This window comes from Achroia grisella, unplaced genomic scaffold (genome assembly GCF_030625045.1).
Source record: "Achroia grisella isolate CSIRO2021 unplaced genomic scaffold, CSIRO_AGI_Agris_v1 utg906, whole genome shotgun sequence".
NCBI lineage: Eukaryota > Metazoa > Arthropoda > Insecta > Lepidoptera > Pyralidae > Achroia > Achroia grisella.
This window is the reverse complement of record NW_026713064.1, coordinates 931,988-948,393: the sequence shown is the minus strand read 5'-3', so window position 1 is coordinate 948,393 and position 16,406 is coordinate 931,988.

Genomic DNA, 16,406 nt, shown 5'->3' with positions numbered 1-16,406 from the left:
CTTATTGACATTCGACTAATATCCTAAATAATACAAATACGAAGTATGATGTAAAAAACCAGATAAAACATGTCCATACAGTTTAATGAATGATAAAGACTTTTATTATATTAATGGAGCCCATGGAGAGGCCTACACCCATCAGTGGACTGCATTAGACTGATGATGATGATGATGATTATGAGTCTTGATTAAGGCGTATAATTAGACTTTGATTTTGCTTTTTGAAGCCTTATTAATAATTGATGTACACATGTCTTTCTTTTACAATTTATTGAGAGATTTTTAGCATTAATGGGGATTCCGCCTGCGTTAAAGTATTCCGCTGACGTGTGACCAGTGGAGGATGATAGGATAGGAATGGAGTAATGTCAGTCTGGCAATAATCATAATGGTTTCCAGGGGGATCGCATGGAGGTTAACCAGTCTCCAGTATTTATAATCATATACCCACCCTAATTAACTGAGTAAAAAGTGTAAAATTTATAATTGCTATATTAGATTTTTATTTACTCTTGATAAATTTGAAAAGGAAAAAAAAATGAAATTAATTGCGATTGTGGGTAAAAAAAACCATATTGGACATTAAGTACAGTGAATGCAGATAACGAAATATTAAAGTGATGATCGTGTCCATGCATATAATTTATTACTGTTTTTTTTCTGAAAGAAAATTTGTTATTGTCGCAATGGTATTTACTCGTCTTTACTTTAATGGTATATTTTGTCCTTGCTAAGTAAAATGTAAACAGCGAAACAGTAGGTATCTGTGGGTTGTGGTTTATATAAAATTAAGTATGTATACCTATGTCGTTGGAGTAGGGGCAGAGGGATTTATAATAGGGACTAGTGACTTAATTGCCAGCAATGTACCTTATCAAGTCGACCTCCAAGTGGTTCTCGCTGTGAAGTTACAAGGAATAGGAGTTCAGTAGGTATCTACAATATCTTTTTTCAAATTGATGTGAGATTTACGCACTTTTGTAGTACCTTCTATTGACATATTGTACGTGAATAAAGTAGCATAACTTTATTTACCTTCTAGTATTCAATAAAAACCGACGAAAATCCCATATACCTCCCTTCCCTCGGCGCCCTCCCCCGACGCAATTTACGTAAAAAGAGATACAAAGTTTTTGTTTCTTTATTTATATAGACAATGATTTGCTAATAATAAAATATATTTCTTAACATACATATGGTAAACATGTCCATTTCCACTATATTATTAAATAATATTTAGTATAGAATTTTAACCAAACTTGAAAATAAAAAAGAAAACCGATCCGTTGACAAGATTTATTTCATTCACCTTTTCACCAACCTCTATAAATCTATAGCAATCATGTTGAGCAGGAAATGAAACAAGGTAGGAGGTTTACAGGAGGAGGTAGAGGTAGGCCCAAGAGGTTTACAATTTGATTAAATACTTGGTTCTTGTTTTATTTCAGTTTTTGACATTAACGCGATTAGATACAACTGAGTGAGGAAGGCCTCTCAAAGAAACAAACCATCTAAAATATTTACAACATCTTTGCTTCTATCAAACACCACATTCCGGTAAAGTATATCTTTATATTTTTGTTGGAACGTTCATTTTGTCGGATAATGTGTAATAATATATTACGGATATATGTACCTACTATAACAAAATTATTAAGGATGTATCTAATAATATAATTTTTTGTTTCATAAAAACCAACATCAAACGTGGTGAAATTATTTTAGAGTCGTCTGTAAAATGAACAAGTCATCGAAGAAAAGTGTTCTCAATATTGAAAATAGAACATTTTACTCAGAGGGAATTTTACTAAATGTACTACCTATATTTAATCAACTCTCAACAATAATGCCGTTCTCAATTCGATCGTATTGTTTTTAGGATTATTTATACCTACATTACATATGTGCTACAACCAGCATCATAAGCTGAATCATTAAAATTTTTAGCCTATAAAAAATCTCGATTGTTATTGGGATTTTTTAAACATAAAAGCTTTTACAGATTTTTAAATCGTAAAAGGTTTTATGTTACCTGAGCTTGAGAATACCTATTCGTTTATAATTAAAGTGGGCCTTATATCTTTATGACACCTTCAAGTTTTGGGTTAGAGGGACTCAGACTAGGTACATGTTCGTCCAGCCCGCTCAAAGGGAGGCTCCGAACGTGGCCCAGAATGAGGCCAAGAGGAAGAGAAACGCACGGAGGAGACAATTCCGCCAATTCTGGGTCCGAGGTCCAATAGGGGTGGTGAAGAGGCTGGTTGACGCCGGTAAAGTTCGAGTGGGGTGGACAAGTGCTTCCGCTGCGGACAAAGATGGCCACAAGGCCGCATCGTGCACCGCCCCCTCGCCGCACTGCCCCTATTGTGCAGCGGCGAAGGCTGACCACCGAATGGGAAGCACCAAAGGGTGCCGTCCGCCCAAACAGGCGGCGAGAGTGGAGGCGATGGAGGCCGAGTCCGGCCCGTCTATCTAAATATATCTCTAATATATTTTTTCTAAATATGTAGGTATTTAAATTATAGGTAAATGTTTGCTACAAAATAATACAAACAAACATACTCACGAATACAGATGTGGTAGGTATTGTTAATTCAACTCTAAATACCTCATTACACCTAAGCTAAGCCACGTTTTAATTTAAGTAAAGCCTTCTTCCATCATAAAAACGTCAAGACTTATTGAAATGTTTAATATCTTTCCTTCAACCTGAATTCTTATTTTATGAGAGAACAAAAATAAATCACTTTTGTAATTGTTTGATAATACCGTGGATTAACTGTATTTGCAGCCACAGACGACTGTAATTTAACACGACTTCTCTCGCGCGTTCAGACATCTACGTGACTTAATTTGTGGAGTGGCGATATCTGGTACTAGTCAATATAATAATTTGTTTGAACAAACTTGACAAAATTTACACCATTATATTTCGAGTTGTTATGCCCTTATTAAAAAAGACGTTACAATTCGTTCAACCATTTTCATGTGATAAGGAAGCGCAATAAAATGATTGAACGGATTACAAAAATGTTGTCATTTACAAAACTGGGTGCGAATTTAAATGCGTTTCTATATTTCTTATATAATTTCCGTGAACAAAATACAATCATATATTATGCTATACAACAATTTCATAATAGACGTTTCATGTTATTAGTTGCTTGTCACCGATTCATGCAAAAATAATTATTAACAAAAAATTATGAAGAATTGACAGATTAATGTAGTTTTGTAATTGAAATTGTCAATATTCCATTAGATTAATCTAACAAACAGTATTTAACTTAAAAAGATTATTTACACATATTATTATTACTTTCATATAGGATTAAGTTAACATGCTTCTGTATTCTGTAGTTTCACTGCTTTAAGCTCTTAGCAGTATATTAGTACTTGTTGTTAGTATGCATCTTTAAAGTCATTGGCAATATTCTTGTATAATTTGCAACATTTGTACTGAACCTTCGGTGCGTGAGTCCCAATCTAACTTTTCCTATTTATTTATTTTATTACGAAAAGTTGCCAACTGTGATTTTGACGCCACGATTAGCACATAGGTTTTAATTATATTGAGTGACGTTTAAACTGAAAATAATAATGTCAACGCTCGTAGTCGACCACAATGACATGACAACCCTAGAATTTCATGAGGGGCCAATATATAGAAATAATCGCTCCAAAAATCCTTATTTTTGTACCCGTGTACAGAATTGCTGTTCTTACACTACCATTTGACCGATGACACAACCTTCGAAGTTCCTTTTTATTCCAAAAGATTTAAGCAAGTACACCAGTTTTGGTAGTACTCTTGATTGTTAGGAAGATATTAATTTATAGTCGTTTTTGTGTAATTAATAAACCGATCACTTTCTATTTGGAGATGATTAATTAAGTAGGTAGGTACATTTGACGGCCTCGGTGGTCTAACTGTTTAGCACAGTGTTTTACTTTCGATGGTCTGAATCGAATCCGCATATATATATGTATATTCATGAGTATAATTGTTTGTATGATCTGGGTATTTTATACGTATATGGTATTATGTATGTATTTACAAGTATATATATACTTGTAAATACATACATAACTAACTAATCTAAATATTTATATCAGTTGTCTAGTACCCATAATAGAAGCTCTGCTTACCTTAGAACTAGCGGGCGCTGTGCTAATTGTTCAGGGTTGTTTATTTATTTGTATAATATCTACTACCTATATAACTAATCGTTTAGACAGAGAATTCCAATTGTTAGACACTTTTATTACTACAAAGAATGACTTTATTATGTCTATTTAGTAGCCCCGTCGACTTGTTAATAAGATATTCACGAATTATGTAGGTACTGTGTAATCTAAGTACAAAATATTTTGATGAATGGCTGCGGACACGGATGTGTCACTTTGATAATTATGAATCCTTTTTTTCCATAGATATTGTCCTTTCAGTTGAGTATATCTATAAATAAGGCATAAAGAAAAAACAAACATTTTGTGCGGGAGTCGCTACTAAAGTTTTTGAAGTAAAACTTCTATATATATATATATATATATATATATATATTGACGGAACCTGTCTATACAGAACTTCAAAGACCATAGTATGTACACATTGTGTTGGGATTTGTCGTTCACAAATAAGTGATGCCGTTGCGTGGAGGGCTGGTGGCTGCGGAGAGAGGACATTGGAAGCCATGCGGAGCGCGGGGTGTAGGTTATCGCGTTGTGAGGGAAACTGACTAATTCGTTAAAGTTTCACTTCTACAACAGATAGACTATGAAAAAGACATTAAAAGAAAAAGGGATGTGTCATAGCACACATTCCTTTTTCTTTTAATAGATAAACTAACTTTGTTAACTTGAACTCTGTGGACTCAGTTGATATAAAAATCTTCGTTGCCTTACCTTTATGCCGTTATTTGGGATTATTGCAGTATGTCAGCTTCTTCCACTATTTCCTATTTCAAATCCATGCTTATTCTGTCTCAAAAACATGCATCGTTTTTCACTCGCCTCCTGCGAACAAAACTTCATAAATTGTATTTATTTGTTTGGTGAGTTTCAAAGTTGCATAAAAAACTGAGGACTTTAATCTGTAACAAATGACAGTTGTTAGCAACGGTGTTACATAATTGATGCCCAGGTATTTCGACAAAAATACGATCGTTAAACAAACAGATCGACCGCTCCGGACCAGTGTTCACTTGTAATTCATCGATAATGCCATGCGACTAGGTCATTACAAATCTGCGTAGTATTTTGTACGCAGTAAGTTGGTAAATCATCTTGATGAACGGCTCGCAGGCAAATGAGTTGGCGTAGTTTTCAAAATTGATCCGTTTTACTGCGTACAAATAACTTTGTCAATAAACAAGATAATAGGCTGTATCTATATATAGATAGGTACTTAATAAACTTCTTAATTGGTATTTAAGAAATTATATAGCATCTTGAAACGTATTATTACAGTTCATATTCGTCTGGCACCTATAATATATGTGAGCATGACAATGTTTCATTATTCTCTTACCTGTGTTTATATTTAAAAAATTGTTGTTACCGTAATATATGATTGAATTGTAACTTAAACTAACCAGGATCTATACATTTAAATTTTATTATTCTTAAATATTTTTATTGTTTTCAGTCATCAACGGATACTGTGATTATATTTTTTGGTATCAAAACTAAAATCGATTTTGTTTGTAAGCAGTAAGAAAGTTTTGTAAGCAGTAACGTATCGAATAGTAGACAAACGTACATGTTCTCTCAGGTTTCTAAAATTTAAACACAATTTGTAGTTAGCACGAGATTTATACGAGTTTTAACACAGTTTGCAAATGCACCTGGTTCTATTTTATTGTTTCTTACTAGTTGTAGGAATGTTGCAGGTCGACAGGTCGAACGAAGTTGTTAACAAAATAACATTGTACAATTAAATAGTCGACTTTACGTTTTTTACTGTGTAAAATGCTGAATTTAAATTTAACCTTAGGTGTTGTAGGACGATCTTTGTACTGCGAGCTGTATTAAGAAAGTTATTGTGTAATTAAATTGTGTTCGAAACTTGGAGTTCGAAACCTTTACCAAATCTGTCTATCATAAAGAGTTCCAGATTCTAAGAAAATTTCAGACTCACAGTGAGTAGTGTAAGTTATTCCCAAAATTAATGAACCTCAGTGTAGTGTAACTTAATACCAAAATTTATGAACAGTTTCTTTACACTTTAGTTCATTACAAAGGATCGAAACGATGGAAATTATTTTTTGCACAAAATTTATAAGATTTCATATAATTCCTTAACTTGTGAAATTATGGTAACGTTGTAATCAAACTGCATTCCACAAATCAATTAGTGTGAGGTTTTTGTAAGTGTATCGTTGATGTGACTTACATAGACTAGTAAAATGAGATCAACGTCGTTCTTTTTTTCGAGTTAACGGCGAACCCAGTTTCATTGAACGTGTTTACATTACGATTGGTGAAATCCAGCTTTAGCTGTTTATTATGCCAAGACACTGCAAGTAGTATGTACCACATGAGCGTCTATGCACCGTGTAATTTATTCTGCGTCATATGTCGCTCCAATTTACAATTCATTATATCATTGTAATGAGCAAAATGTTACGCCTATGTCTTTACTCCAAATAATGTACAGTACTTAAAGCAACGAATCTTCATTATAGTATCTACTATACTTACTACTACTAACTAAACTTACGTTACTAGGCATTGATAGTTAAAAATAATAATAAATATCTGAAGTTTTAATTTAGCTATTCTTATTTAACATTAGCAAGCGTTCTAAGCAATACCAATATCATAATAGTCGTTTGTACCTACTATAATCGGCTATTATATATTGCAAGGGTTTTAGATTATTGTCGGAATTTTGGATTACCCAAAGATGGCAATAAACAATATCCCTAAATCAAAGTAATCAGCAAATAATAAATAAAAATTGAGATTGATTTTGTTTATAGAACAGATAAAGTTTAATATAACTATGTCTTAAATTTTGTGAATTAGGTGCTTGTCATGTTCACAGTATTGTGGTAGGATGGAGGTAACAGAGAGAGTAAGTGTACAACCCCTATGAGGGCTCTAAAATCCGCAAAACCCACAAAATCCTTAGATTACGGAGATGTGTCGTGTGCGGTGACCATTTGTTCTAATTTTACTCTAACCATTTTGAGATTTGCGTTAAAACTATTACCGGCAAAAGGGACCGCTACTACCGGATTACCTAATTTGTTAAGTTACATAACAAACGGCTTAGTTTCCCGTTTTCGTATTCGTATGAAGATAGTAACGTTTTAACAAAATACCTCAGGTCTCATATCATGAGATATAAATATTATATAGATTTGGGTAGGTACATATATATATATATCTGACTGTAATTAAAAAGTTTGATTAAAAATCGGTGATAACTGTGTAGGTGTGTATAATTACCAAAAGGGTTCACAAAGAAGTGACATAAATAACGAGATTTTTAAATATGGGCATTACATTACTACTATTTAAAGCGATGCATATAAAATGATCAGTTAGTAGTAGTTAGTGTGGAGTTTTTTTAAAGACTGGATTATTGTAATCTATACCTTAATATAATATAATATTTAATTGTAAAAAAAAATAGAGATAATAGGATGTTGATGTAATGTTTTCAATGAAGCCTTCAACCTAAGGTGTGATTTTCCAGTGGCAGCGGATCTGTGGCGGGCGGCGCTTTTGTCTCCAACGTAATCGGGAAAATTGTTGCAGTGTATCTTATCTTTTGTTTTTCTTACACTAATACATATACATATGTTTTTCCAGGAATATATAAATATTGTTTCCCCGTGGGTTACTGTTACACGATAACATGTTTTTGTGCAATAAGCTGCCCATTATTAACATTATGCTTATATTATTAATAGATTGTTTTTTCACCACCAAAATATACATATGTATATTAATAATGTGTATATTACGTCTATAAATTGTAGATCATTTTATTAACTGAAATTTATTTGTAGTGATAAATAACGGGACGATATATATTTAAGCTTATTCATTAATATTAAATAATGAATTAACAGGTTTATTAATTTACTTCATTATTAATTCATGATTTACATTACAGTTCTATCTACTAGTAAATAAATCCTTAGCTGCACAAGATGTAATACTAAATTTCTAGAAAATTAATTAAGTTTTATTCCAATATTTAAAGTATTTATTTTAATAAGAATCAGTTATTTAGTCTAATTGACGAAATTACATAATTTGTGAGATATTAAACGGTCAACAGGAAAAATTGGTTACCTACTGCTGTTCATTGAAATTATGAAGTTGTGTATGTTAATGATACATTGCCGTATTTTCCAATTTGAAAAAACATCGGAGTAATGACTCCATAAGAATGTTTAATCACACCTGGTAGCGGAAAAAACTGAATATGCAAACAAAATTAATAAACAAAATAATAATATATTACAACTTTAAATAGATAATTAGGGATTTAATTTAATTTTTGATTGAACTATTTCAAAATTGTGTGGACATTGCAGTTCTTATAGGTATATTAGATAACTATTTTATATTTATATTTTAGGTAGGTATAAGTACATCATTAGGTACTCGTGATATCTGTTCATTTTTTCTTTCCCAATACTTGTGCATTCCTTCAGCTATACTATTACTTTATATTTATAGGTAAAAAATCAAAATTGAAAGCTAAATTGTGTACCGTTTTATTGAGCATTAATGATCTTAGTTTGTAAAACTACCTTTTGTTATTGTATATAGTTTAGCGGTTTAGTTCTTACATGCTTTAATTTCGATGGACGCGGATTGGATTTCTCGCAAGGTACAAAATTGTTTGTTGTTTGATAAAATCATGAGTATGATTGTTTGTATTGCTTTGGGTGTGTTCTATGTATAATATAATATATGATTTTACATGTTTACAGAAATAATAAATTAACACAGCCATTGGAACGAGATCGCGCTGTCTGAATTGGGTTATTATTATTTAATAATCAACTGGTTAAAATCTCAAAAGGATGAAATTTTTTAAGTGTTGTAGCTTTTTTATTACTTTACATCATCTCCAAAAATAACCAAAAACGCTTTTGATGATTATTTTTGATATTGTAATAACAGTTACCACCTTTCACCCATATAAAAACACGAGTCAGTTTTACCACAGATAACATAATATGTTTTATTGACATAAGTATGGATTATAAAAACTTGTGTGCATTTTTGGGCACATATTTATTTTCTAAAAATAGGAGGTCAATAAATTATTTTTTATATCAATAATTTCTTTGAGGTGCAAATGATTACAACATCTTTGAACTATTCTGTGGGCCTGAGTAATAAATAGATTTACCAAAATATACCGATTATTTCGTATTTAAACTATTCGTTCACGGGAATCGACTGTTTACTTTCCCCATAGATGAAAGATGCGTTTACACAACTCAATCTAAAAGATTAACCGGTGCGCAACCTAGCATTTACATAATCTATCTAAAAGCTACCTACTAAATTGCATTACTGATAGTACAATTCCATTTACACTATTCAAGTTAAGCAGACCACTGCACACTGAATGTCAAAACTAGTTAGAGCTTGGGCATATATATTTTTTATGTAAGTGTAATATTTTTTTTCTTTTATAACAAGGAGATAGTAAGTGAATGCCGCCGCCCTAGAGCACCCGCTCCACCAGGGGAATTACAACTGCTTTGCAGGCTATTAAACGAGGAATAAGGTCTTTTATTGAACATTTCAATATCGAATCGGTTCGGAAAAAGCATTACTGGAAGGTGATTCCACAATGTGGTTGTGCGTGGCAAAAAAAAATCTATAACAACGCACGGTGCAGGATAGCCATTCATTCAGATAATCAGAATGATATTTTAGTTGATTGAACCTGACGGTAAGCAGTAATTCTCGTATATAATAATAATAATAATAATCACATTCACTAAACAATTCACACAGCCCTACTCCCAAAGTAAACAGAGCTAGTGTTATGGGTACTAGATAACTGATATAAATACTTAGATATATTTTTTTACAAATACACACATAATATATATAGAAAAAACCATGACTGATATAAACAATCGTGCTCATGAATACACATATATATATATATATATATATATATATATATATATATATATATATATATATGTCTGTATCGTGCGAGGAATCGAACCAGCGAACATCGGAAGTAAGGCGACGTACTAAACCGCTAGACCACCGAGTCCATCAGATGAGGTAGGCATATATGCTTACATAGTACTACGGACAATCTTGTGATCATATAGCACCTGTGGTATCACTCCTGCGTTGCCATTCCGGAGTAATTTCACAACCTTGTCTGACCTCTTAACTGAAACACATCTTAATGCAAGCTGCAAGGCGGCTGAAATAGGTGAGACAAAGGTATTCACGCAGATGTATTTGTACGAAATCTACCTTTACAATATAATACTTTTCCTCAGTAATTATTTATTCTATACGAGTATGTTATTGAGAAAAAAATAATGAGTAAATAATACAAATAATGTAGGAGGTTTTCACCTGAGATAAAGTATAATAGAAATTATACGTAACGGCTTCAGTCGCAGCTGAAATCGCCAGCGAGTGAGTCGTGGCGACCGCGAGTGCTGTACACTCACTAGGATTGATGCAAGCGTGTAATCGGTATCATATTAGTGACAATTTTAAATTAATATTGAAAAGAACTAAACTTTTGTTCAGAATCATGAACTATTAATCAATTAATATATGTTATTATAAGTTTGATTAGTGATGAACGAATAGACTGTGTATGTTTATAAACTTTGAAAGTGAACACCTGTAAGTATTTTTATATTATGTGTATTGTACAGATAACTGTTTTGTTTAGTTTGATATAGGTACATATGTAACATTTTTTTTAACGCAGTACCTATTTATACAACCAAAATAAATCGATTATCGATACTTTTTTAAATTGTACTCGGGCGTACCCAGAATTCTAGTATAATCAAATCACTTATATCCAGTAGTTCTATTATTTTATACACCTAATGTGATGTCTGTGATGCCGTTCCTATATATATGCTAACGTTTACCGGTTATCAGCAGGTGGGTCGTCAACCTGTTTGTCATTCCAACTACACAAAGAAATGAGTTTTCTCTTAACCATAAGACCACCCTTAGTGAAACAAATTCAGTTAGTAGGTACTCCTGCCTGGTAACCGTTTACAATCAGTCAGTATCTTAATAAAAAATATCACGGTTTAAATTTTATTAAGATCCATTTATCTATTAACTAGTAAAAATGTAACAAATAGACAGTATAGATATAAATATAGAATATTTATAGTATATTAATTATCGTAAAAGTATTATTTATACTAATATTATACAGAGAAAAGATTTGATTTGTAATAGTTTTATATATATACAAAAAAATATTTTTTTAAATTTATTTAAATTTAGATTTAAAATATTCTCCTATCTATAGAAAGTTACATTATCAGCGAGTACCATGAGCTGTTTTATAAAATCTATTAAAAAACATAGCGATGACTACAATAATTGGATCCAGTTATATATAATATATAATTCAGAACCGAGCAGCCAGAATCATTAATAATCAACGTCTTTGTGACAGACACGACCCATTGGCTTTGCGACGAGATATTGCATCTCTATGCATTTTCTACCGCGTATATCACGGTGAGTGTTCTAAGGAAGTATTCAGATTAATACCTAATTACAACCTTGTACTACACGCCAGAAACTTAAATATCGTCCTGATCATCTGGATGAATAACGGACCTCCACCGTGCGTTTTTATAGAAACTTTTTGTCACGCATAACCACTTTGTGGAAGCACCTTCAAGCAATGGTATTCCTAAACTGATACGATATTGAAACCTTTAAAAGAACTTATTTCTTCTAATGAGCTGGCCTCGCGTTTGCAATTTCGCAGATGTTGCAGGGTGCCCTTGGGTGGTGGTAATCACTTACCATGAGTTAAATTGCAAGATTATTTGTCACCTATGCTATAAAAAAACCCATACGATGTTCGGGCGAGTTGCTAGCGAGTAATTAAATAGATACATTAAATTGGTGGAGTTGTTGTTTACATTATGTAGTCGAGCGATTTATAATATTACGTGCAGACATGGTTATTAAGATACGCGTGCCAACATCACACTTGTTTTATGTTCAATTTAACAATAAATTTGCAAATTTATTGTTAAATTGTAACAATAAATTTATTTCTTGTGACATAATAACGTAAATACATTTTTCTTATTCAATCTTAAATGTATTTTTTTTTAACCTGATAATAAGATCGTTTGTAAAAAGTTAATGAAATAATATTTTATTATAAAATATATTATTTATAACATAAAATACATTACTTTATTTCTTGTGACATAATAACGTAAAATATTCACATTTTCGCACGGATATACATTATAAATCGCACGGATTTTTGAAATCTTTTGTCACATTCTGTACAGTGCTGCAGTTTAAAGATCTCTACTGAGTTTAATGGATTCATATCCTTTCCTTTATTTGGTGTCCTAAACTCACCATTACACTTTTTAAGTATCAATGGATTAGATAATATTAAACTAGCTCATTTCAACTACCTACTATAATTTATCATTTTTGTTTAACAATAGAAAAATTGCTCGAAACAAAAGAACAAAGTTGCTAAAATGGAGAGGTACCTACGTTTTTATGCATTTATAAGCTGGTAAAGACAACAGTAGTAAAAAAGATTAAATAATTAAAGTAAATTTACATAAAGTTGATATTAAAACGACTCAGTGTTATTTAAACAAAGATACCTATATTTCACTTTTCGATTTCAGACAGGGGTGATAAATGCTGTTGCAGTAATTTAAATTATTAAACATTCGCATGTATTAATAAATCTGCGTTTAATTTAGTTTTATTGCTATATAAATACATTTTTTTTATTAATATTTATTTTTATTTTCGATACTTATATCGTAATAATAAAGTAGGTGCCTATTTATGGAGGTTGATGAGGTTGAGCATAACTTTCAATTTTACATTGTCTGTGGTGTCTCTATATATGTGTTACATGATTTATTAACAAAATTTTACAAACTTCTATCTATACAATAACCCTAAACAAAAATAGAAAAGTAGACGTCAGTCATCAATGTTACTAAACTCATTTCAGGTACTTTCTTTTCAATATTATTAAAAGGAGTAGTTATTAGAGAAGTCGTTCGAATACTTTCGTTTCAGGAGTGTTTATAACACTCCTGAAACAAAAGTATTCGAACGAGTTCTCAACTCGACTCCATCGACCTTTACCTTTCAGAAATCATTGAGCACCTAATTAAGGAGCGACATGAGTATTTTAACACTTAAATGAATATCAAAATTAGATTATATTTCTTTTATTCTTCGCACTTAGACTTGCATTTACGTATATATTCTAATAATATAGCTGTCGTCTGTATATTTTCCCGCTTACTTTCCTATTAAACCACTCAACATATTACATATACTAACACTTAGAGAATTTCTTCTAGATTGTTTCTGTATAATAGGCATAGCTATATGTAAGAAGCCCAGCGCTAGTTTTAGAATAAAATATAAAAACTCTGTAAAACATCATCATTGTAAACCGGCTGCTCCAACAGGTAGAGAAGAATACAATATGATGATCACGGTAATTATAGTACTTATAGTAAATTTAATTCTCATATATACATATATGGCTGGATGGGAAAAATAAATTCTGTTCAACGACCGTTAAATGTTTTGTTTTCATTTAAATTAGGAAAATATTTAATTCCGCCTGGAAAAATGATTTGTATAATGTCGTTGAAAAATGTTCTACCCAGATGGCCTCGGGGGAACTTTTTATCTACAACCTGTTATTGAGTCAGTATCTAAGTAGAGTATTTCTGGGAAACAAGGTTGGAAAATTTCTGGTAAGTGTACTTAAGCTGTTTTGTATTTTCAGTGTATTTAGAAATATCATACCCTTTATATTTCTAATTGGCTTGGCCGGTCGATAATATTAGGGATTGTACACCCACGATATTAAGTTCGGATTCGAGTAAAAGAAAACACGTATTTCGTATTCTTGGAAACTTTTTATACAGCATTCAAAGTATTCATAATATCTATAATATTTTTTTTGTTACTCTTGTAATCCGAAAGAAAATATTTGAAATATTCTATGGAAAAGTAAATAATTTTGGAAAAATGTCCGCTATTCTTAGACTAACACATGCATTTTTAAATTTCGAATTTCATCGATCTGTGTATTTTAACAAACTCATATTTTCGACCGCTTATTTTTATAGAGTACATTGATATATAAACAAAGTTATTCTCAGTTCGTTTTGAATCTATCTCATTAGATGAATGCATCCATGATATCCATGTTGTTCTAGTAAAAAAATGGCTGTAGGAAAATATGGGTGGTTAGATAAATAGATAATTTATATCGATGTATTACAAATATCTACTATACTACTTGACTATCTACCTCGTGATATGTAGAGATTTATTTCTACGTATGTACCCATTACGATTAGATTTAGTAAGTTAACGAATTGTTCAGGTAAACATGAGTAGTCTAGTCCTGTTAAGCGGTACCCGTTAAGGTTATCTATTTATGTATCTTGTATAACATGTTAATTACTGAAAATGTCCATTACGCATAATGTTTATAACGTTCAATGTCGATTACATTTCGTATATCCATTAGACCTAAAACGCATTACCCAGAATGCCAACAGTATAATCGAACAAAGTTCATGCGGCTTTTGATTTGTATAAAGTTGTTTATATTTGTAGTCTTAAATGTCTTTAATTCTACTTAAAACACACAAAATATATCGTTACAAAATATACATATGTCGTTGTTAGTATAAATAATTGTTTTTATCTGAGTCATTAAACAAAGCAAAAAAATATTTTATTTGTTGGAAAGTTTTATTGATAAAATTACGTATTACAGTAAAGTAAAGAATAAAAAAGTAGGTTGGGCAAACTAATTATTTGCGTATTTTTCTGGGGAACATAATTTATTTAATATTCTGAATACAGAACAAATCTCAAAGATTTCCTCAGGGATCCGAGAATGTGAAGGAGTACCAAAAAAGAGACTGTCCCGTTCGACGTACATATCATTCGTATTTCAATTCAGTGTGTAGAATGGATGCTAACATACCCGAGATGAGGTAATAATCTTCTTCTTTCAGGGAGAAAAGATTGTTTTAATAGTATAGGTGATTAGTAACCCTATTGCTTGGATCTTACTGTGTCAGGTCGCCCTTTACACGGTCTCTTCTGAAACCATCGTAGTTAATATCTGATAAATTTGTTACAATGGGCCAGTTAGACCTTACCTGTTCATCTTAGCATTATCCGTTAGTAGCGTATACCGTTAGTACAGGCGAGACCAATGATCTATTGTAATTTATTTAAAAAGTCTTCTTGAAATGTCTAAAATATTCAACATCAGCTTTTTACGTTCCCTAAATCGGAAAGGTTTAAACTATTCTTTAGCGTTTCTATGCGGACCTTCAGCGTTTTCATTGTAACACGCGCTATTTTATTATTAACTGAGCTCTTGTGTAGATAAGTGGACAAATCTGTCTTACTAACAAGGAAGGAAGCCATCATCGAGTTCATATACATTATGTTGAAATTGTATTAATTTTATCAACCCAATCTTCTGTTAGGTTACCTATAACCTGTTAATATTTGCTGTATTTTATCAGTAATAACAACGATAATTAATTAATTGATATACGTAGTTGTACCTAAAAATTATTTATTAGATTTGTTTTAATGACATTGGATTCGAATATTGGAAGATGTATTTTATACTCATACCTTTTGTTGTTTGTCACGTTTGAGTAAGAAATACTATATTGTTTTTAATATCATGTCTTTAATATATCTTCATTATTCTAACTACGAGTTATCATACAATAATTTCTGGATCAGCAGATTAGGATGTATTATATATATTTTTATTTGTTGATCAACTGTCTGTTTTATTCAAATGTATTCAATATTTTAGTAATGAATACGTAAGCAACAATTTACCTTGTTTTCGCATGAGTAAAAACGGTATACAATATACGCTGAGATTAGAATAAAACTTGTCTAAATGTGTATAAGTGATTACAATGTTTAAAAAATGTAACAACAACAAAATATAATTATAACAACATACATCAGACGTAAATCGCACTCTCTAGTAGCTAACGATCTAAACACGACCGACATTATTTATTGTTGTACACTATGAACTGGCCACTTCATATTGGTACGTTTAGAACTGGTCTTCGCGGATTACAATTATACAAGTTGGCAAACTTAACATA